This window comes from Culex quinquefasciatus, chromosome 2 (assembly GCF_015732765.1).
Source record: "Culex quinquefasciatus strain JHB chromosome 2, VPISU_Cqui_1.0_pri_paternal, whole genome shotgun sequence".
Taxonomy (NCBI): Eukaryota; Metazoa; Arthropoda; class Insecta; order Diptera; family Culicidae; genus Culex; species Culex quinquefasciatus.
In genome coordinates this window covers 108,177,191-108,200,702 of record NC_051862.1, presented here as the reverse complement: position 1 = coordinate 108,200,702, position 23,512 = coordinate 108,177,191, and the positions used below count along the sequence as shown (strand labels likewise).

The 23,512-nt window shown below is 36.9% G+C and overlaps 2 long non-coding RNA genes across 2 annotated transcripts; both read left to right on the top strand.

Moving 5' to 3' along the window:
- Positions 1–7,620: 7,620 nt before the first annotated feature.
- Positions 7,621–8,047, top strand: LOC119767535. The gene is made up of 2 exons (XR_005277576.1): positions 7,621–7,766; positions 7,845–8,047. It is a non-coding gene; the product is annotated as an uncharacterized LOC119767535 (long non-coding RNA).
- A 5,822-nt stretch (positions 8,048–13,869) lies between these two features.
- On the top strand, positions 13,870–14,221 carry LOC119768047. The gene is made up of 2 exons (XR_005277872.1): positions 13,870–14,020; positions 14,081–14,221. It is a non-coding gene; the product is annotated as an uncharacterized LOC119768047 (long non-coding RNA).
- The last annotated feature ends 9,291 nt before the right edge of the window (positions 14,222–23,512 follow it).

The window sequence follows — 23,512 nt, the reverse complement described above, 5'->3', positions numbered from 1 at the left end:
GTTGTTAAAATTTGCTACATTAAAAGTTTTTTTCTTGTTTTGAAAATGAAAACTTTTACTGCTACAGTTTTATAAAAACTCATTGCTCACTGATTTAAAAGTTTTTACTTTTAATTCGACTGTAAAATTTCTTTCATTTTGACGTTCTCGTGTAACCGTATACGCCTAAGTCGCAAATGTAAACAAACACTTTGGTGGGTCCGGTGGTGCTGGTGAGTCTAGGACGCAAAGCAAAGCCGACCGCGGCAGCAGCCAGGACTCGGACGCGGAAACCTTCGTGAGCCAAACAGCAGCAGCGGAACGCCTTCGAAGGAGGGTGGTGCAGGAGCGGGACGAGGTCGAGTGCTCGAAAGGACAAGGCCAGCTTCCTGCAGGAACTGCAGCTGTTCCACGGAATGCGTGGTTTTTTTGTGGGGTTTATTGATTTTGTTTGTTTTTGTAGGATGAGAGGTAGGAATGTGGATTCGCACCGGTTGTATTGGGTGGTGGTGGCCCGGGATTGGTGGTTGAAGGTCAATTCGCGTGAGATTAACTTCCGGTTTTTGGACAAGTACGCGAAAGTTTATTTTCACGATGGGCCTCCGACGAAGAGGAGGACGACGAAAAGCTACATAATCGGAAGTGGTCAGCGCAGATGTTGCACTCGGTGCCGGCGGTTTACAGCACCGGTGAGTATTGAGAATGTGTGCAGTGGCTAGCCAACTTCACTTACTTTCCATCTCTTTTAGCAACTTCCCGCCTACAAACACTCACGTCTCGACGGCGCAGCTTCAGCCGAATGAATCTGGACAGTGAGCCAAAAAAAAAATCTGTGTCATTCTCGAAGTAGGATTACGTGCTCAAAATCGAACTCCGTTCCGAGGGCCTCATCAACTCTATGTTCCGGATGCGCTTCCAGGATCGGGAACTCCCCGTTCAGGCACTTTATTTTCAAGCCGGGAAACGTCGACCACCCTTCCCGTATCAATGGCCAACTCCTCCAAGACTGTCCTGATTGAGGCCGGAAACGTGACCATCGTGTTACACTGCTGTCGCGCGTCGAAGCCTCCATCCGGAACCGTCCAGCCTGGGGTATTCGGAAGTGACCGGTGGCGTACCGTATGAAGCAGAAGCTAGATGAGAATCGTTAAATACAAAAAAAAGTGTTTTCCTAACATACTGTTTAATTTTTTTTTAAATAAATGTAAAAAACCAAGCACATTTTTCTGAAATTATCCCTGTAGTGCTAAATGTTGTGTATTCTTGCCATAAAAGGTTTCTTTTCCAATTAAAAGTAAAATATTTTTACCAATACAACGATTTTGTTCCATAAATGCATGGTAGTATCAAAAACTTTCCAACTTTTAAATTGAAAAGTTTGAACTTTCTACGAATATTCACCAACGCGAACTTTTAATCCAACGAACGATCTTTTTACATTTAGAGTAATTTTTCTTTGTGTGTACCCTTCGTTTAAAATGTCCATACAAATTTCAAAAAAATACTTAACTCGTTCGAACCTCCCACCCCCTCAACCCAAACCACCAACTGCGATACGTAATAAAAGAGTGCTCTTTTACGCTGGTGGCGCTGCGTAGTGGTAGCTGCCCTGTTTATAGAGTTATCTACGTGCGCATGTATTGCGTGAACGTACACGAAAAACATTGAGGTTAAATTTTGTACCCGCCAGCAAAACAAATGGAGTGCTCGAGTGCGCGAGCTCGGGCTTAGATAACTCTATTACACTATGAAAATATCTATGGCTAATCCAAGGAACCAAAAGGTGGCAACAGAAATGTCCGTCAAAAAGAGGTGCTGCAAATAAACTTGTTTGATCAAATGTTCGAACAAATCAACAACAATTACAAGTTTAATATTCAACTATACTTGAAAGTTAGTTTTGTTATTTGTTTTTTTTTGCAAAACCGAAACGAAAGTGCCAAACATATTCGTAATTACCTTTTGCCTCTTGGTGACGCTTTGTATTAGTACCCAGTCAAATCAACCCGAATTCTGAAACGGAATCTAATTAGAATCGTATACAAATTCCGTTTCAAACGAAACAACCGGTTCAAAAACGCGCGTTTGAGTTTGAAACGGAATTAGTATACGATTCTAATTAGATTCCGTTTCAGAATTCGGATTGAGTTAACTGGGTATGTGTGTGGTCGATTCACTCAAAATAATCCACACGTTGATGCTACCTGAAAAATCACGTAACCCCGATTTTCCCCTCGCTAGGCTCGTATTACGTGACGCACGTAAAAATAATGTGAAAGTGTACTGGCAAAAAAATGTTTTTACGTTGATGTTACGTGAAAAGCCTTATGGTATATTTCCACTAGGTTCTTTCATGTAGCTTTTATGTGATTTGAAATGTAACTTCGAGTGAGACTCGAGTGCGCCATTCTGTCGAATTTCTACATGATTATTTTAGTATGAAAATTGATGGCGAACGGTGAAGTTTGCTGCCGATGTTACCGTGGTGCTTAAACCCACCAAAAATTGCACGGAGTTCTTGGGCATCCAGCTGGTGGTTAGATCGTCTACGCCAAATGCATTGCGGTTGTCGGTCCGTCGGTCGTCCCCAGAAGGTCAGGCTTCCGGTTGTGATTGTGATTCGTCGGGAGGTCATAATCAAGGACATCACCGAGGTGCCGAGGATCATTGAACACAACAATAGCAGCGGGACTCTGCGTGTTACCGGTGAGAGGCAGAATGAGCACCATGACCAGTCAGACCAGCGGTCAGTTCAGCCGCTGACCCCACCGGACCAATCACGTTACGGTCAACTTCGGTTCAAACTGGATCGAACGAGTTAAGTTTTTTTGAAATTTGTATGGACATTTTAAACGAAGGGCGAGGGGGTCAATAAATCCAAATTTTAGCATTACGTAATAAAAGAAGTGTACCTAAATGAGCAGGCATTCGTTGGTTGGTTTCCAGCCGAGTTCTAAAACAGTTTCCATTTTCTTATAGAATTCTAACAGAAATGTAGCGACATTCTAGCAGAATTCTTACAGAACCAGCTCTGCTAAAATATTTCGTGACAGTGCATCGTTTGTGCTTCACCGAGTAACAGCATTAAACTTTTTCTAGTTCAACTATGATTACACAAAAGTGTGTTATCCTAATCGAACCTACTGCCCAGTCAACTCAATCGGAATTCTGAAACGGAATTAAGTTCGGTTGTTGCATTTGAAACGGAATACTTAAACGATTCGAATTGAATTCCGTTTCAAAATTCCGATTGAGTTGACTGGGTATAAATAAATACAATTCAAGCATAAATGAAAATCCGAATTGGAAACAATTGCGCAAATAATGAGTAGTTCTGGAATTGCTAAATAATTAACAGTAATTTATTGGAGTTAATAGCATTTTTTTGATAATTTAATGTAATGTTTTTATAATCAAAGTAATTCATAACAAAAACAAAGTAATAACACTAATTAATGGTCTTATGTTATTTATGTTAGGGGGTGTAGACATCCGATTTGTTGCGTTACGTAATAAAATAACGCTCCCTTAGGCTTAACTATTTTGCATAACTATTTTGACGGCTGTGAAACCCGCCTTACCTTACCTTTTTAACAGCACGATAAATTTAAGAACTAAACAAAAATCTGGAGTTTACTAAGCCGTAATGCTAAAGAGGTAAAGGGCATCTTATAGAGTTATCTACGTGCGCATGTATTTAGTGTACGTACACGATACAGATTTAGGTTAAATTTTGTACCGCCCAGCAAAACAAATGACGTGTTAGTGTGCGTGAGCTCGGCCTTAGATATCTCTATTGGGCTGACAAAAATGTGTTGCTCTTTATTCTGCTTATTCGAGAATGCTTCGAGAACTTTAGGTTTTCAGCAAAATTGATATGAGTCAAGAAGAATGTTTTAAACAAATATACAGATGATTGTGAAATATTAGAAAGATGTATAGATAATTTATATTTTTTATGTTATTTATGTTATTTATGTTATTTATGTTATTTATGTTATTTATGTTATTTATGTTATTTATGTTATTTATGTTATTTATGTTATTTATGTTATTTATGTTATTTATGTTATTTATGTTATTTATGTTATTTATGTTATTTATGTTATTTATGTTATTTATGTTATTTATGTTAAATAACATAAATAACATTAATAACCTTTCCTTTTAAAAGGGTGTTATTTAACATAAATGAGCAGTTCTCTACGGACTCAGTCTTTTCTCTTTAATTTTAATTTTTGTATTTTTTAATCCGGCTGAAACCTTTTTAATGCCTTCGGTATGCCCAAAGAAGCCATTTTGCGTCATTAGTTTGTCCATATAATTTTCCATACAAATTTGGCAGCTGTCCATACAAAAATGATATGTGAAAATTCAAAAATCTGTATCTTTTGAAGGAATTTTTTGATCGATTTGGTGTCTTCGGCAAAGTTATAGTTATGGATATGGACTACACTGAAAAAAAATGATACACGGTAAAAAAAATTGGTGATTTTTTATTTAACTTTTTGTCACTAAAACTTGATTTGCGAAAAAAACACTATTTTTAATTTTTTTTAAATATGTTTTAGAGGACATAAAATGCCAACTTTTCAGAAATTTCCAGAATGGGCAAAAAATCTTTGACCGAGTTATGATTTTTTGAATCAATGCAGATTTTTTTCAAAAAATCGAAATATTGGTCGCAAAAAATTTTCAACTTCATTTTTCGATGTAAAATCGAATTTGCAATCAAAAAGTACTTTAGTGAATTTTTGATAAAGTGCACCGTTTTCAAGTTAAAACCAATTTTAGGTAACTTTTTTAAAATTAGTGCCATGTTTGCCCACAATTGGGTACTATAGCCCTATGTAATTTTTTATGTACAACGGTAAAAAACACGATCAAAAACAATTTCTGATCACTTTTTTTTTCATTTTAATGCAAAAAAAAAATAATGACAAGACAACATTTTTTTGATGGATCAACTTTGGTCCCCTTGGAACGAGCTGTCAAGTAGTAACTTTTCTGTCAAGAAGGACCGCGAGGTTAATTTTCCAAAATTGATTTAAAAATCCATTTTAAACTCTATGTGGTCGTACAAAGGGTCATTGTACTCAGAAAAATAAGCTTTATCGCTGTAAACAATAATATCAGGAATCTAAGCTTCATTTTAGGACCCAATTGAAAAAAAAATATTTTTGAAAAGCTGAGAAAATTCTCTATATATTTTGCTTTATTGAACTTTGTTGATACGACCCATAGTTCCTGAATTATTGCCATGCAAAGGTTAAAACACAGGAAAATTTATGTTTTCTAAGCCTCACCCAAATAACCCACCATTTTCTAATGTCGATATCTCAGCAACTATAAATCCGATTTACAATGTTAAAACATGAAACAGTCGTGAAATTATCCGATCTCTTCGAAAAAAATATTTTCAAAAATTTGAAATCAAGACTAACATTTCAATCGGGCCAAACATTCAATATTACGCCCATTTGAAATGTTAGTCTTGATTTATAACTTTTGAAAATATTTTTTTTGAAAAGATCGGAAAATTTCACGAATGTTTCATGTTTTAACATTGTAAATCAGACCTATAGTTGCTGAGATATCGACATTAGTGCCGCGGCGACAATATAGGCACGACGAATGTCATCATTTATCGAGGCGTGCCAGTACCTCTGCATCACCCAGCTAACTTTTCCATCTCAAACCAAGAGCTAAAATCAAAGTATGACTAGAATTAAATTTTGTTGTTTGACAAATTTCTAACGAATTTCTTCCAACAGCAAAACATCCCGGTTCCGGTTGACGAAGCGGTGGTTGAGGCGAAGAAAACAAGCAGGCTCTGACCACGGTCGACAAGGAGAACACCCAGCTGATGAATGAACTCGTGCCGACAACTAGCGCCGCGAATAGAAGACGGTGACGGTGAAGCGTGTTGGGTTGGTCACGGTGGAAACGGACCTGTTCGAAATTCGCTTCGAATTGGATGAAGTCCTAGTCGACGATCATCCCGCGGCGAGCCGATTAAGTCGTGATCACGAGTGCATGGTTTAAACCAAACAGCGCAATACTCAAAGCATGTGATTTACTAAGGATTACATTTTATTTTGAACTGTAAATATTAATTTAAAACAATAAAAAACATTTTCATAATAAAATTTAATGCTTAAAGAAATTATGAAAAATTCAGCCCTCTGTCACTGCCGCCATGTTTATGAAACCAAAATATTCGATAACGAACATCAAGCAAACAAAGAAGAAAACGAAGGTGTCTACTGTCAGATTTAGAAAAATAAACAAAGTGCTCAGACGTTTCTTAAATTATTTACTTTTTCACGTGTTACACTTGCCGCATGTCCAGGACTCCTTGAAGAATGTTCCTTCCGCGATTGCAAGACATTTTCGATCCCCGGTCCCAGATTTTCTCGGTCAATTCGGATTTTTCCTTTAAATTGGTTGTTCCTTCTTTTGCCTTTGTGGAAGGTTCTTTACTTACTCCACGCATCAGGGCAGCTTCTGTCGGGTTCTTGCTCCGAAACAACAAGAACCAGTTCCGGTACCGGTCATCGGAAGAGGTAAAATTACTTCTGCTTCTCCGGCTGCTCATCCTGCCGTTTCTAGAGCTCCTCGGATTCCGGCCTCATACACACACGATAAATATCCGGAAATCTGCCCAAGATAAACAGGTCCACTCGCGTGACCACTTAAACCGAATTTCGTAATAAATTAACACAAAAATGTTATTTTTGGTTAAACTTTTTCGCGCTCGCCATTTCCTTATTTTCATGTAAATAATCACAAGACACCAATACTAATTCATTCAAAGCTTTGTTGATGGTGGGCTCTTCACACATACTAATGCACATACTCTATCCAATGCTTTGTTTATGGTGGGCTCTTCACACATACTAATGCGTGGGCTCTTCGAGGTTTTGGTGACTGTCAAACGTTCTAGACAGTTACAGTGGTGCCAGGGGGCTGGAAAAATTACAATAGATGGCAGCACTGTTTCAACAAAACAAAATTGACTCATAGATGTCGCTAGTGAGCGCGCCGCTCCATGGCCAGTATCCTTTCAAAGGGTACTGGGCCAGTACCCTTTTGAAGGGTTTCGCCCTCGTACCCTTTCAAAAGGGTGAAGACGGGTAAACTTGAAAAAAGGATAAAAAGTACCCTTTTAAGGGTTATTCTGATTTTGAGTGCAGGCACGAAATATTTTAGCAGAGCTGGTTTTGTAAGAATCCTGCCAGAATGTCGCTACATTTCTGTTAGAATTCTATAAGAAAATGGAAACTGTGTTAGAACTCGGCTGGAAACCAACCAACGAATGCCTGCTCATTTAGGTACACTTCTTTTATTACGTATCGCTAGAATTTGGATTTATTGACCCCCTCGCGCTTCGTTTAAAATGTCCATACACATTTCAAAAAAACACTTAACTCGTTCGAACTCCCCACCCCCTCAACCCACACCAACAACTGCGTTACGTAATAAAAGAATGCGGCAACTTGTATCAGAAGAAAGTGAGGCATTTTCGCTAGTTCCCTGTTTGAAAAATGTCGCACGTCGTACGAGTTGTCGCACGGTTTTGATTTTACCGTTTCGATATCGATTGGTCGAAAAGACGACAAACGTACGACAATCACTCGACATGCCCGACATTGTTTTTTCTATCGATTTTCCTTCAATTTGACGTCACGATTTTCGTCGACGCAAGAGTTTGACAGTTCTCTTCAGTTGGACTTGTTTGAACATGATTGCTGTTGAGCTTCGCAAGGATTTTGGCCGGTTGATAGGTGAGTTGTGTTATTTTTCTGCTGGAAAGATTCAGCGTGAGTGGGCGTGCGGCCGAATCATAGTGTCATTTGTTCCAGGTTTCCTGATTTCGGTTATCGTGGTGGTGGAGGCGAAGGAGGATGGGAAATAGAGATAACCCGGCGGCCATGCCGGAAGACGGGATGGGAAGGAACCAATCTGTGGTCGAGGAAGCGGATGTTTTATTTTCCACGGGAGATTGCGGTGCATTCCCAAAAGAGAAAAAGGATTAAATACCAAGTTCTGGTCAAGGGAACATAAATAAGGAAACGGAACTTCCAATTCCCAGAGAGTTGTTCACTGTTCTGGGTGAATGAAAAGGCGGAGGAGGACGGAATAATACGCTCCCGGTGGCGTTTCTGATTCGCCAGAAGTTATTATCAATGGTGAGTTTTGAAATAATAAAAAAAACAGACATTCAGAATTAAAAAAAAAATATTTATAAATTCATAAGCTCAAAAATTCCAAAAAAAAACTACAAAAAATATAATTCAAAAATAACAAAATTCAAAAGTTAAAAAAAAATTGAAGTTTTTAAAAATTTATTTTTTTTAATTTCTAGAATTTATAAAATTTTAAAAAATCTATGATTTAAAAAAATATAAAATCCAAAAAAAAACACAGTTCTTACACGTTTTAAAATTTTAATACTTCTGCTGTTTTTAATTTTTTTTCAAAATTTCTGAATTTTAAAATTTATTAATTACTAAATTATAAAATTATAAAATTATAAAATTATAAAATTTAAAATTATAAAATTATAAAATTATAAAATTATAAAATTATAAAATTATAAAATTATAAAATTATAAAATTATAAAATTATAAAATTATAAAATTATAAAATTATAAAATTATAAAATTATAAAATTATAAAATTATAAAATTATAAAATTATAAAATTATAAAATTATAAAATTATAAAATTATAAAATTATAAAATTATAAAATTATAAAATTATAAAATTATAAAATTATAAAATTATAAAATTATAAAATTATAAAATTATAAAATTATAAAATTATAAAATTATAAAATTATAAAATTATAAAATTATAAAATTATAAAATTATAAAATTATAAAATTATAAAATTATAAAATTATAAAATTATAAAATTATAAAATTATAAAATTATAAAATTATAAAATTATAAAATTATAAAATTATAAAATTATAAAATTATAAAATTATAAAATTATAAAATTATAAAATTATAAAATTATAAAATTATAAAATTATAAAATTATAAAATTATAAAATTATAAAATTATAAAATTATAAAATTATAAAATTATAAAATTATAAAATTATAAAATTATAAAATTATAAAATTATAAAATTATAAAATTATAAAATTATAAAATTATAAAATTATAAAATTATAAAATTATAAAATTATAAAATTATAAAATTATAAAATTATAAAATTATAAAATTATAAAATTATAAAATTATAAAATTATAAAATTATAAAATTATAAAATTATAAAATTATAAAATTATAAAATTATAAAATTATAAAATTATAAAATTATAAAATTATAAAATTATAAAATTATAAAATTATAAAATTATAAAATTATAAAATTATAAAATTATAAAATTATAAAATTATAAAATTATAAAATTATAAAATTATAAAATTATAAAATTATAAAATTATAAAATTATAAAATTATAAAATTATAAAATTATAAAATTATAAAATTATAAAATTATAAAATTATAAAATTATAAAATTATAAAATTATAAAATTATAAAATTATAAAATTATAAAATTATAAAATTATAAAATTATAAAATTATAAAATTATAAAATTATAAAATTATAAAATTATAAAATTATAAAATTATAAAATTATAAAATTATAAAATTATAAAATTATAAAATTATAAAATTATAAAATTATAAAATTATAAAATTATAAAATTATAAAATTATAAAATTATAAAATTATAAAATTATAAAATTATAAAATTATAAAATTATAAAATTATAAAATTATAAAATTATAAAATTATAAAATTATAAAATTATAAAATTATAAAATTATAAAATTATAAAATTATAAAATTATAAAATTATAAAATTATAAAATTATAAAATTATAAAATTATAAAATTATAAAATTATAAAATTATAAAATTATAAAATTATAAAATTATAAAATTATAAAATTATAAAATTATAAAATTATAAAATTATAAAATTATAAAATTATAAAATTATAAAATTATAAAATTATAAAATTATAAAATTATAAAATTATAAAATCATAAAATTATAAAATTATAAAATTATAAAATTATAAAATTATAAAATTATAAAATTATAAAATTATAAAATTATAAAATTATAAAATTATAAAATTATAAAATTATAAAATTATAAAATTATAAAATTATAAAATTATAAAATTATAAAATTATAAAATTATAAAATTATAAAATTATAAAATTATAAAATTATAAAATTATAAAATTATAAAATTATAAAATTATAAAATTATAAAATTATAAAATTATAAAATTATAAAATTATAAAACTATAAAATTATAAAATTATAAAATTATAAAATTATAAAATTATAAAATTATAAAATTATAAAATTATAAAATTATAAAATTATAAAATTATAAAATTATAAAATTATAAAATTATAAAATAATAAAATTATAAAATTATAAAATTATAAAATTATAAAATTATAAAATTATAAAGTTATAAAATTATAAAATTATAAAATTATAAAATTATAAAATTATAAAATTATAAAATTATAAAATTATAAAATTATAAAATTATAAAATTATAAAATTATAAAATTATAAAATTATAAAATTATAAAATTATAAAATTATGAAATTATAAAATTATAAAATCATAAAATTATAAAATTTAAATTTTTTTGTAATTTAAAAATTTATAATTTTTGTTATTTAATAATTTTAAAATTTTTTAATTTAATAATTTTAAAATTGTGGAATTTTATAATTTTATGATTTTATAATTATAATATTTTAAATTTATAAAATCATAAAATTATAAAATTTTTAAATTATCAAATTCTTGAAATTTAAAATAATGTTTACTATGAAATTCCTAAATTATGAAATTCTTGAATTTTCAAATAATAAAATTTTTGTATTGTTTAATTAAGAAATTATAAAATAAATAAAAATTAGTAACAATGTTAATTATGAAATATTTGATTAATTTAATTCTTGATTTGTCAAGTTGTTAATTTATTGAATTGATAAATTATGAAATTGTTAAATTATAAAATCGTCAAATTATTTTTTTAAATGGCTGCATATTTCTAAATTTATACAATTAAAATATTTGAAATCTTCAGCATTCTAAAATCCTATGATTCAAAAATTCTTATTTCTAGACTCTTTTATTTGATGAATCTTAAATGAAATTGGGTATTTTTTACCTTGTAATTTTAAAATCTTGTATTTTCCTGTAAGCAAAAACCTCTAAATATGAATGGTTAAACGGAATCACCCTATCTTATTTCAAACATTCGAAAATATTCCTATCTGATCCTGCCGAAAGTCTTGCAAAGTGCGCAAACCCACGTTATCCGTTACTTCAGTGGCCATCAGTCCATCGGACATAAAACAGTGGGGCAGCACCAGGACCGTTTCCAAGTCCAACTTTGATCAGCATCTGCGGCAGCAGCGAGGAGTAACAGTCCATCTTGACCAAGATGCTGCCCCGCCTGCATCGGAAGAAGCGACTCGCAACGGCGCTCGAGAAGATGACTCACGAATTCCTGCCGAGCAACGAGGAGAACTGGAAGACCAACCGGAAGACGACACCAAGATGTACGTGAAGATCCGCGACACAACAAGTATAATGAATTAATTGATTTTTTACTCCGGGGAAAAGTGCAAATTACATAAAAAATAAAACAAATTAAAAATAAACAAATATCTATTTTTAACTTCAACATAACCTAAAAACCTGAAAAAGCACACGACAAAGGCACGACAACCTAAATAACAAAACCGTGCGACGTCGGTCGAATGTCGTACGACAATGTCGAACAATTTCGATGATCGATCGCACGACAAATACGACATTTTGGTGCAAAAACGTATGACATTCGTGCGAATGTCGCACGACATTGTCGTGTGACGTCGTACAATTGCACGGACGACAAACGACGGACGTCCGACGGACTTTTCAGTCAGGGTTCTAACTGTTCTACTAACCCTGTTAGACTGAAGTCCCGCGATCGTGCGATTCGAAGCGTTATTTACTCGATGTCGATTGAGTCCTGCCTTTTTCGGGCGATTGTCGTGCGTTTTTCAGCGTTTGCAAAAAACTAGGCAGGCGATGTACTTTTCTGCAACATAAGTAACTTTTTTCCCAGGCAGAACTTCTGCAATGAGAGAGACAGAAGTTGCAGCAAAACCGTTCCCGTACTTTTCTGCAAGCTCTCTCTTCTCTTTCTTGTTGAAAAGTGACTGCAAGTTGGTGTGATGGATGTTGAGTACACGCTTACATAAAGTTTGCAATTTGGGTGAAATCAAGCATTTTATTATTAGTTGTAATATTTTTTTTGTTTTATTATTACTAAATTGAATTAGTCTTGTGAAGAGACGTTTGTATATTTTGAATTGATGGATTTTTTGGGTAGTTAGTTTTTTTTTATGTCTGGTTTTATTGAGAACGATTTTTTTGTGTTAACGATTTCATGCTTAGTTCATTAATATAAATGATATAGCGATATTTTTTAGTGTTTGAATAGACTAAATATGTGTGTTTAAATAATAGGTAAATTTAATTGCCTAATAATAAATTGTACCTTTAACGGTGCTACCAATTTGTATTCTTATTTGAACCAAAAAATGTGATGTAATTTAGTCGAATTCTTAAATTTTAGGAAGTTTAAATTCTAAAATTCGGAAATTCTTAAATGCGCCATCTTGAATCACAAAAAGTACATTTTTTTGGAGTCGTTAGAAAATCAGATTTAGAGGATTTAGAGATTGAACATTTTGACGAGTTCTTCGGAAACTAGAGTACGAACTGTTCCTATTTTTTAATATAGGAGTTTTCATTTTTTTATGTACAGAATTTTAAAATTTTACTTATTTTTGTTTTTTTTTAGTTTCTTTATTTTTTATTTTTTTTAACTGTAACTTTTGAATTTTTGCTGTTCTGAACTTTGAAATATTCAAATTTTTGATTCATTTATTTCGAATTTAAAAATATTGGAATTTTTAAGTTTATGAACTTTCAAGTTTGAAACCTTTATTTTTTTATTTCGAAGTTGGAAAATTTAGATTTTTTTGAATTTTTAATTATTTGTATTTTTCAAGCATTGAATTTTTTGATTTATTGTTTTTTTTTATGAAATAAATATTTGCATTTTTAAATTTCTCTAATATCTGATTTATATTTTTCAAGTTCCTCAATTTGAAAATAGTTTTTTTTTTATATTTTTAATGACGAATTTCTTAATTTGCAGATTTCTAAATTTATGATTTTCAAAATTGTAGAGTTTGTGATTCTTTTTTTTTTATTTGTCAATTTCGTTGCGTCACCGTTGTTCATAATTTATTTATGTTATCTTTCAAACATTTTGCTATTAAAACATGTATTTATGGTCTATATAAATATACCTTTTATATTAAACCTTTTTCTTTTTTTAATTATGTTTTTTTTAAACGTACCTGCCATTCTCATTTCTTAAATTGTTTACCTAATGTAAAAGTTTTGAGTTGTTTCTAATATAAAATGTCTACCTAAGCATTATTAATTTCTAGTTTAATAAATGGTACATTCTTGATTTTTTAGATTAATTGTTGATTTGCATAAAAAATAAGTCCCCGTTCTAGAGGTAAACTTCTTTCAATTACAATTTTTGTCAATCCATTTTTTTAATTGTTTTGAAATAATTAAAAAAAAAAACTTCAATACCCAATTTGAGTAAATCCACTCAACTGTATACAATATTGCAGAAAAAGTACTGGAACGCGCTACCCAGGCAAAAGTTGTGCTGCTTCTCTCCTTGCAGAACTTCTGCAAAAGAGAGAGATGAAGAGAGCGAGCTGAAAAGTACGGGAACGTGCTGCAAAAAAGTGACTTATGCTGGCTGCAGAATTCTGCAGAAGGTGCAGAAATTCTGCAATTCTGCAAGTACGGGAATATACCTAATGTTTCAATTTTGTTTTAAAATGAGTGCATGTCAGCTTTGCGGAATAATGGAAGAGGTATACAAATTCAGCGTACAATTTTTGATTACATTTTCCTCAATCAACATTCTCTTTCAGACAAAGTCAAAACATGCAACTTTTGCCACCGAAGACAAATTCTGAGACGTCTGAGATCATGAAGGCTCGCATTTGCACTTATAACGCCTATTATAATGTTGTTTAATTTATGATGAGAAATAAAAAAACATGCAATTTAAATCTGTTTTGTAAACATCTAATTATCGCAAAAAATCGAAAATCAAACGTCAGACAATGGCAGGACAATCTGAATAACAAAGTCGCTCGAAATCGGCCCGAAAACGGCCCGTCAACGTCGATTTTCTCAAACGTCGATTTCGACGATCGTCGGACAAAGTGTTGCATATACGCACGAAAAGGGCCCGAATTCCGTCGGACAAACCGTCGGAATTCGGGCCGTTTTGTCGAGCCGTCCGGCGGTTTTCGGGCCGTCGTCGGCCCTGTCCGTCTGTCAGGGAATACAAAGCGCCACCAAGAGGCAAAAGGTAATCGAGAAATTAAAAGTGAGAGTGTGTGCAACATGGAGTTAAACTTTCTGTGCAGTTGCTGTGAAGGTTCCCATGGCACTTCGAAAATTTTAACTCCATGTTGCACGCACACACTCTCACTTTTAATTTCTCGATTACGAATATGTTTGGCACTTTCGTTTCGGTTTTGCAAAAACAAATAACAAAACTAACTTTCAAGTATAGTTGACTATTAAACTTGTAATTGTTGCTGATTTGTTCGAACATTTGATCAAAAAATAATAAGTTTTTTGCAGCACCTCTTTTGGACGGACATTTCTGTTGCCACCTTTTGAATCTTTACACGCTTACTGGGGGAACTCAATTTTTAAGTTCGTTCAATCAAAATGAAGTTCGGTTCATCGATCTCAATTTTGAGATGAGTTTGTTTTGATTTTATTTAGCAAATTTGAGATCACTTAACCAAACTTCTTTTTGCTCGATGACTTTGATGGATCTTGAAAGTGTCAGTTTTGGTAAGTTTCGTAGCAATATTTTGACAAAATCATAATGTTTTATGTTAAAATTTCTCAGCCACGGGGCAAAGGAGAGGACGTGAGAGGATGCCGAGACCGGTCACCGAACGGGAACGCCGGAGAACCGTTTTATGGACTGCGAGGAGGTTCTTGCAATCGCGCCGGAATAACCAGGTCGGCGGGTCGAGTCAACATGGTTAACGGCGATCCGATGATGGGAGGTGTCCCCGGAGTATGGTTCCCGTTGGTTGGTTCCAGTTTGTTCGCGCAAAACTTGTAATTCCTGTACCGGGAGGTGCGCTTCGAGATTTATTGGGCAGATGAGAAGGAGGAGGTGGTGAGGGACGAAGGGCTGGAATAGATGCTGGATCCGGAAGTTAAACCGGTTTCGTCCCGTCGAGAGGACGTCCTTGGCCGAAGAGAATCGCTACACGTTCAGAAGCAGGGAAAGTGGCATTTGGGCAATGTCCGGCAGCTTTCCAGATCAAACTCCGGAATCCAACGGGTCAAATTTTCCTTTGCGATTCTCATCGGAAGATCCAGTGCTAGCAAAAACGTTTCGTGGGCATCTTTAGCCTTGGGCAACAACAGTCTGTTGAACGTATTATCGACGACACGACAAGCCACTCGGTTCCAAAAAGTGGGTACCAAATCGGCTTACCCCTTTGTCAAAGTGGAAACGTCAAAAAAAAAAATTCAAAAAAATCTTGAATTTGGCAGCACTTGCTTGGTGACAGCGAGAAATGTCATTTTGACAAAACATTTATTTTTTCGTGATCTGCCTACTTCGGGGACAGGTTGCTGACATGGGAGAAGCGTAAATTCCTGTGGCTTTTGGTCAGCACCGGGACCACATCCGGCCGCCCACTCGTCCGGAACCGATAGTCAACCTATGACAGTGTACCCCAACCGGTCATTTCGACGACGGACGCCATCGCCGTTGATGCTTCGCCGCGTAGTGAGTTAGCTGGAGGATTTTTTTTCGAAACGAAGCGGAACGAGTGTGGGATGAGGATCTACGACGGAGTTTCCAAGGTCCTAGGTCATGCTGTGGTGGCGCTGGTCAATAACCGGTACGTGGTCACGGCGACACATTGCGTGGTCAGGGAGGTCGAAAAGAAGGAGAAAACGCTGTACTTTAAATCGATAAAATATGGTTTGACTTTTTGATAAACAATTTCTTTCCAATTGTAGAATCAGCTTCCGGTTGTACGACACCACGATAGAGATCGATTGCATCGAGCAAGACGGCGAGAAGATTTGTGCTGATCCTCCGTTGGAGGAGAAGACTTCCATCCGAAGAACGCCGAATTGAGCAAACTAAACGACATTGCGATGCCATGGATAGCTCAGAACGTTAGTACACGGACTTAAGGCGTTCGATGGCCGGTGACGTCAACTTTGTGACTGGATTCGGACGCACGCTGAAAGGCAGCCGCAGTCCAATCAAGCAAAAGCAGGGCATCAAGGTGTACGACCAGGAGCGGAGCCGGGCTAAGTTTGCCACAAAAAAGGCGGACATGCGCCGGTGGAGACTTTGTCAAGGAGATTCGGGCGTTCCGTTGATGAAGCTGCAGATGGTTTGAACGCTGGAGGGTGTGGTACGAGGGGTGAGACACAGTGAATCGACAATTTGTACACTTATTGATTAGCGCTCCTTTTTGTTAATTAGATTGAGATCTAAAACAAAGTTATATTGACACCCAGCGAATGTGTTTTTTTTTTTCTTGCGTTGCGATTCCATCCGAGGAACCCAGATTCCGAATCATGGATTTTGGCAAGTTGCTGTACGTAGTATAGTGGCTTCAACAAGCAGCGAACTCAAGGCTGAGGCCCGCTACTATCTGTCCAGCCGACCAAGGACCAGAAAGTATGAGGAACTGATTACCGTACGTGGTCCAAGAGCCCAACGGATGATTGATGCTGAAGAATAGTCAGACGAGGACGGATTCATTGGAGTAGTTGCCATGCTAACTCCCACGAGTGAACCCAAGGCCTTCAGCTTCTGTAAAAACGACACTCCGTCGCCCTCTCAAAACCCGTTGACCCCTCCAAAGTAAGCTGGAAGTGGCCTTCACCTCGAAACCCGCACCGACACCAGCTTCAAGATCTGCCAAAAAATCGATCTCAAATTGCTTCGGTGGATTATCCGAACAAGAAAACAACCAGCTTTTTGCCTTCCTCACCTTACTGAGGAAAGGCTATAAAATCACTCGGAAAATGAACTTCTTAATTCGACCTTGTAGACCCACCTTCACGTATACCTATCGACTCAGAATCATGTTCTGAGCAAATGTCTGTGTGGATGTGTGTAGGCGGGTGGACAAAAAAAAAATTGTCACTCGATTATCTCCGGACTGGATGAGCGGATTTTGACCGTAGTAGTCTCATTCGATCCGTCTTGGGGTCCCATAGGTCTCTATTTAAAATCAGCAAGTTTAGTTAAGTACTTCAAAAGTTATGCTAAAAAAACGATTTCGGCGTATGTCCGGAAGATTGTAAAAAGGGTGGTTTTTGCAAGAAACCCTATCATGTTATACATTTTCAGAAAGGTATTAAAAATACCTTTCCAATGAGCCCAAAACATTGAAGATCTGACAACCCTATCAAAAGTTATTAGTACTTAAGTGTTATTTATACACTTTTTGGAGGCCGGATCTCAGATATTTAAATGATAATGATGTCCGGGTCCATCATGCAACCCATCGTTAGTTAGATAATCGAAAGACCTTTCAAATGAGCCTAAAACATCAAGGATCTGACAACCCTATCAAAAGTTATTGGCACTTAAGTGTTATTTATACACTTTTTGGAGGCTGGATCTCAGATATTTTAGTAAAAATGATGTCCGGGTCCATCATGCAACCTGTTGTTAGTTAGACAATCGAAAGACCTTTCAAATGAGCCTAAAACATCAAGGATCTGACAACCCTATCAAAAGTTATTTGCACTTAAGTGTTATTTATACACTTTTTGGATGCCGGATCTCAGATATTTTAATAAAAATGATGTCTGGGTCCATCATGCGACCTGTCGTTAGTTAGATAATCGAAAGACCTTTCAAATGAGCCTAATACATCGAGGATCTGCCACCCCTTTCAAAAGTTATTAGCACTTAAGTGTTATTTATACACTTTTTGGAGGTCGGATTTCAGATATTGTGATACAAATATTGTCTGAATCTTCCATGCGAACTATCGTTGGAATGGTTTTTTTGCCGATGAGCCAGAAAAATTGAAGGTCTGCGAACCCTATCAAAAGAAATTAGTAATAAAGTTAATTTGTAAAACATGCATGTTAAGGGAATGTTGCTATTTTTACTGAATGTATTGACTTTATGAATGTGAGGAAGGCACCAACCACCTAAAGGTGGATTAAGTAACGTTTTTATTGGGTACCGTTACAAAAAAAAATCAAGAAAGAAACTTCTAAAAAAAACTAAGAAATCTCAAAACAAAACATTCACAAGGATTCACTCTCAACAGCCCGACGTCCTCGCCGCACAACAGCTGGTACAGGATGCTCAACGATTCTTGAACATCCTAATGCGCTAGTCGTAGTACAACGCAAGTGTCGCCGACGCTGTTTGTACAACGATGACCTTTTGTCCTAGGGGATACGCGAGAGCTTGTAGAGTGGTCGGTTCGTAGTCGCCGGCCAGAATGTTGGCGTAAAAACTGCTGATCACTCTGCTATCTTGATCAATACAGATGAAGCACTGTTGGTTGATGGTTTTTTGTCCTTTTCCGGTGGTTTTCAGCGCCACCGGTGAATCTGGTCAGCTTTTTATAGTTCTTAAAATAAAAAATCGAAAATTAAACATAACATAAGACAAAGTGCGTACCGTTTCCATTCCTTTACTTAACTGCAACTCAATGGCCTCGCAAAAGTTTGAGTCCGCTTCGAGATGAATCGCTCCTTGTGCGTGAGCTTCCGCATCTGCCGGCGTCTTCGGCGAAATCATTGGCAAGATTTTTGGTTCCACCAGCACTGGCTGTAAAATTCGACACAACGATGACCCGGTGGCCATTGCCGAAATCGGCAACCAGGGGAGGGATGATCTTCAGAGCGAGCCGGAGATCACACTGGAAAGGCACTTCGTTGAACAGCCGGTCGCGGAAGAACCGGCCATCGTGGCGATTTGTGTTGTTTCGTGGTTGCCGGGCTATGGTAGGTGCTGGATGGGACAACGACCGTTACAAAATGGCAGGTTGTGGCGCTGGCTGAGAGTGGACATACAGGGATTAGAAAAGGCACTTGGCGTTCTTGGCACTCGGAGCAGCACATTTTGAATCAGCTGCAGACAGACCCAGCTCCGCTGGCTGTTTCTCTGCGGCGGCTGCTAACAGCTTCCTCTTCTCCAAGGGGACTTCTTTTCATACGAGCCGTAAGCAGCAACAGCAGCCGTTGGCCGCTTCTTCTTCTTTTCATCCGGCTAACACGCCGACTTTTCAGGCGGTTACTTCGGAGCATTTGCAATGGAAGAGCTTTCAACGGGAAAAAAACTACCGAAGATTACGGTAGATAACCTTCTGGGAGGACTCTCACTTGGTGTCACCAGGTTTCTACGTACCGGAATTACACTTTTTTGTTGCTAAAATCGGAATTACGGACGAAATGCGGAACGCAAACGAAAAAAAAAAATCAATCAAAACACAAAAAAGCTGTTTTCTAAATTGTAAATATTTATCACCAAGCAGTGCTGCGAGGAACATTTATTTCGACGAAAACCGAGGGTTTCCTCAAAGTTACCGTGACTTTGCTGAGTCACTGTGATTTCACGGAATTCACGGAGGGACAACAATTTAATTAGGATTTTCCACCGAGTGTCTTGTCGTGTCGTCGGTATTATTCTGCGCCAAACGGTTCTCGTAAAAGTTCTTCCGCGCCATCCGCTGAACCGCCGGCTTCAGCTTCCGGAAAGTGATCTGCTTCTTCCGGTTGTGGAACATGGCGCAGACGGTGTCAATTCACTTGAACAGCTCGCCCAGATAGCGGTACTTGTACAACAGCTGCAGCGCCGGACGGCCCGAATCCGCCAGCGTTTGGAACCGCTGGTAGGCCGGGACCTTGGTCGGGCTGGTCGTCACCGGGGTAACTTTCGAGGGCGGCTTGATGGGGCTCATCAACGTGGCCAGGCGCTTCGGCGTGACGCCGTCCCCGGGCTCGGCGGAACCGGCTTTTCCTGGTCTCCAGCCGTACATTCTCCATCTTGTCCTTGTCGTCCTGAGCTTGTCGAACCCACTCTGCAGCTTGTTCAGCGAAGTCTTCAGCCAAATCCGCGCTCCGGCTAAGCTTCGCTTTGATCTGGTCCATGGACATTTCGCTCACGCTGGGGCCGGCCACAGGAGCCGGAACCGGCGCAACCTTCGCTGGTGTTTTCATTCCCCTGTCCACATTCCCGGCACTATTAGCTGCGCCGAATTCAATCTTGGCCGACGCCGCCTTGGCCGAACTAGCCTGAAGACGCTTCTTGGGCAAGAGCATTCCCATCTTCAGGAACTTGACCAGCTTGGGCTGCTCCAGCATCTCCCGGGTCTTTTCGTCCACCTTCACCGCTCCAATACGTTTGATGGATCGCGTATCCCGCGTAACCCGTGCAGCAAGAGTTGGAGTCGATAAAGGAGGACCGAACAATTAGCGGGTTCGGCAGCACCAGCAGAGTAGCAAGCAATGTATATATGAGGCCTTCAGATGATTCTTTGAAGTTAATTTCTTGTATCTTTACAGAAATTAAATCATTTCTGAAAAACGGAGCACTTTCCAGCGTTGTCGAAACTTCCGCCAGGTTGCAGCAGCACCAGCCAGAACCTGATTCGAAGGCCGCATCTGTTTGAGTTGAAGTCGGTGAAAACAGCGGAGACATGTGTCCGGAGAAGGAGCGTTACATGATGGATCTTCGGTTGCAGGTTACGGTGTACGAAGCGAGTGAGTTAGGACTAGCAGGGAATGGGCTCGCTAAAGGCTTTCCAGCTGGTGGAGCCATGCGCGTTTGGTGGCGGAGGAACCGTTCGTGTTTAACCTGAAGATCAACTCGGAGAACATGACAAAATGTTTACAGTGTGCGAAGTACATATATTCAGAGATTACGTTGTTTGCTGAACCTGAACGATAACACCTTCCTGTGCAAAGTCAGGCAGCAGCCGACCGGAGATTCGATACGCCGCATGCAGAATGGATACGATACGTCCGCAAGGTAGATGTCCTGCTTCACGCTCCAATCCATCGACACGAAACAATCAGGATTGACGCACATGTGAGACGTAGCTCCTGAGTCGATGATCCACACGTCACGGCCGTCTTCGCTTGGGGCAGGTCCGGCTCGGCCTCCAACTGACTCGACTCACCGTTTTTAGCTCGACAAAACTTCTCCTTAGGGCCCGGCTTCTTGCAAAAGTAGCAGATCAGCACCTTTTTACGCTTCTGGTGGTCAACCTTGAGGACAGATTCGCCGGCTCCGCGAGTTCCACTTTTGGCCACTTCGTCCACCTGTTTCAGAGTCAATTCCTCGTCTGACCTCGCCTGCAAAGCCGTCGTAAGGGTGTTGAACGAACTTGGCAGCTCCGCAAAATCATTGCCACGCACAGGTCCTCGTCCAGCTCTTGACCAGCCATCGCCAGCCTCTCAAATATTACTTCCATCTGCTGGACATGCTGCTGGATGTCCTCTCTGTTGAAACGAGCGGCTGAAGAGTGACGGGCACCAGTTTTCTGAGCTGAACGAAATGAAACTTCCTTCCATTTTCCGTACGCTAAAAAGCTATATTTTCTTAATTAATAACAAATAAAGTTCACAAGATACAATTTACTAACAACTTCGGTGTCTTTTCACAGCTGGAACGGATTCTCGTTCCCAGCTGCGCCCGTGCTCCCGCTTGCTTCAGTTTGTTTTCAACTTCTGATTCTTGCCAAGCGACAGCACGGGCACCTGACAAAGCAACACAAACAAAGGCCAATGACGTTGAACAGGGGGCTGCTTCGGACGCGCTCCGTCGCAACAGTTCCGAGTACTGCATCCCGCACAATCGCTTCAGCAGAGCCACCTTAGACGTCTCAAAAAGGTCCTTCAGGGCGTTCCAGCAGAGTTTGGCCGTCGTCGCATTCTTGATGAGAGACTGGGTGTCCTCCATCAGTAGCCCGATCGTGGCCCGCGCCCTCTGGTCACCGTTGTCCCAAGCTTCAATCTCCGCCGCGTTGAGCACGACTTGGTCCGCGCCAGCAGCACCATTCGATCCGGAACCGACAGCCGCTCGCCATGGAACCGGCTTCGTTCCGACTACGTACCGCCACAAATCGTCCCGGATGAGCAGGAACTCCACCTTCCGTTTCCAGCTGCAGTAGTTGGTTCCATTTAGCTTCACCACTTCAATCCGGTCCATCTTCAGTGGGGGTCTTTAAAATTTTCTTCGTGAAAAAACTTCTTGATGTTTGTTTCGTCGCCTGGTTACAGGTGCAGGCCCATAACCTGTCGGAGAGCGAAATAACTAGGCGACTGGTTTATAAGAAGTTCAAGTACAGAACGTTTTATTCAATTGTCTTTACTAATTAAGTTAACTACGATCGGTCCAACTCCACAGCTTGCTAGATCCCAACAACCAGATCATGCGGATTTAGATCTATTTATTCGGGACACCTTTCCAACACAACCAAAGAAAATGTAAATTTTGTTAGTTGCACTAATTTTCCAATTTTTATTTAATTTTATTTGTAGGAAAAGTTTTAAGAAGATGTTCTGCAAATGTACGAGTATACGACAGTGGCGAGGTGCTCGGCAGCAAAGGTTAGAGCAAGGTGGGCATGAGGCTTGCGCGATTCGGCAGGACTGCACGAGTTGGTCAAGTTGATCACGAAGACACGCAGGACGGGTCGTTATACAGGACGAGTCTCGCAGTTCACCACGGCGAGTACGAGTTGGCGCAGACGACGCGTGACCTGCTCGATATGGAACTCACAGCGATGGCCGGAGGTATGCGAGACGGAGGAAAACGGAGGAAAACGAAACTGACGACTACGTGCGTCTCGCGTGCTACGAGAAAGGCCAGCAAGCACGACCCAAACGTGTACAAGGCGTGATATCTCTAAGCGTATATGAACTTCAAGGTCTTTCAGAACTAAAAGCAGCAGGAAGACTTCCAGAAGAACCTTTAACGGAGAGTACGTTACTTTTCAGCTGATGCGCTGTGAAAAGACCTCGATAATACTCGTGCTGACCTCGGACGATATCGCCGATGGTCCACCGACATCTAAGCTGTACGATCCCAAAGGCCGGCAGGCAACAGTATCCTCACCAGCTCGTTGCCGATTCGGCCAGAATTAACAGCATCATCGATCGCGAACGGCAAGAACTCGTCGACGGAATGGACTGCCCGGAGAACATTTTTGTCCAGCCCCTCGAGCAGCTTACAGAGCGTAGGGAGAAGGTAGCGAGCAAGAAGATTACGGAACCATCGTCGGAACCAGCTGCTCCGTTGGACGAGCAAGCCGAACCGA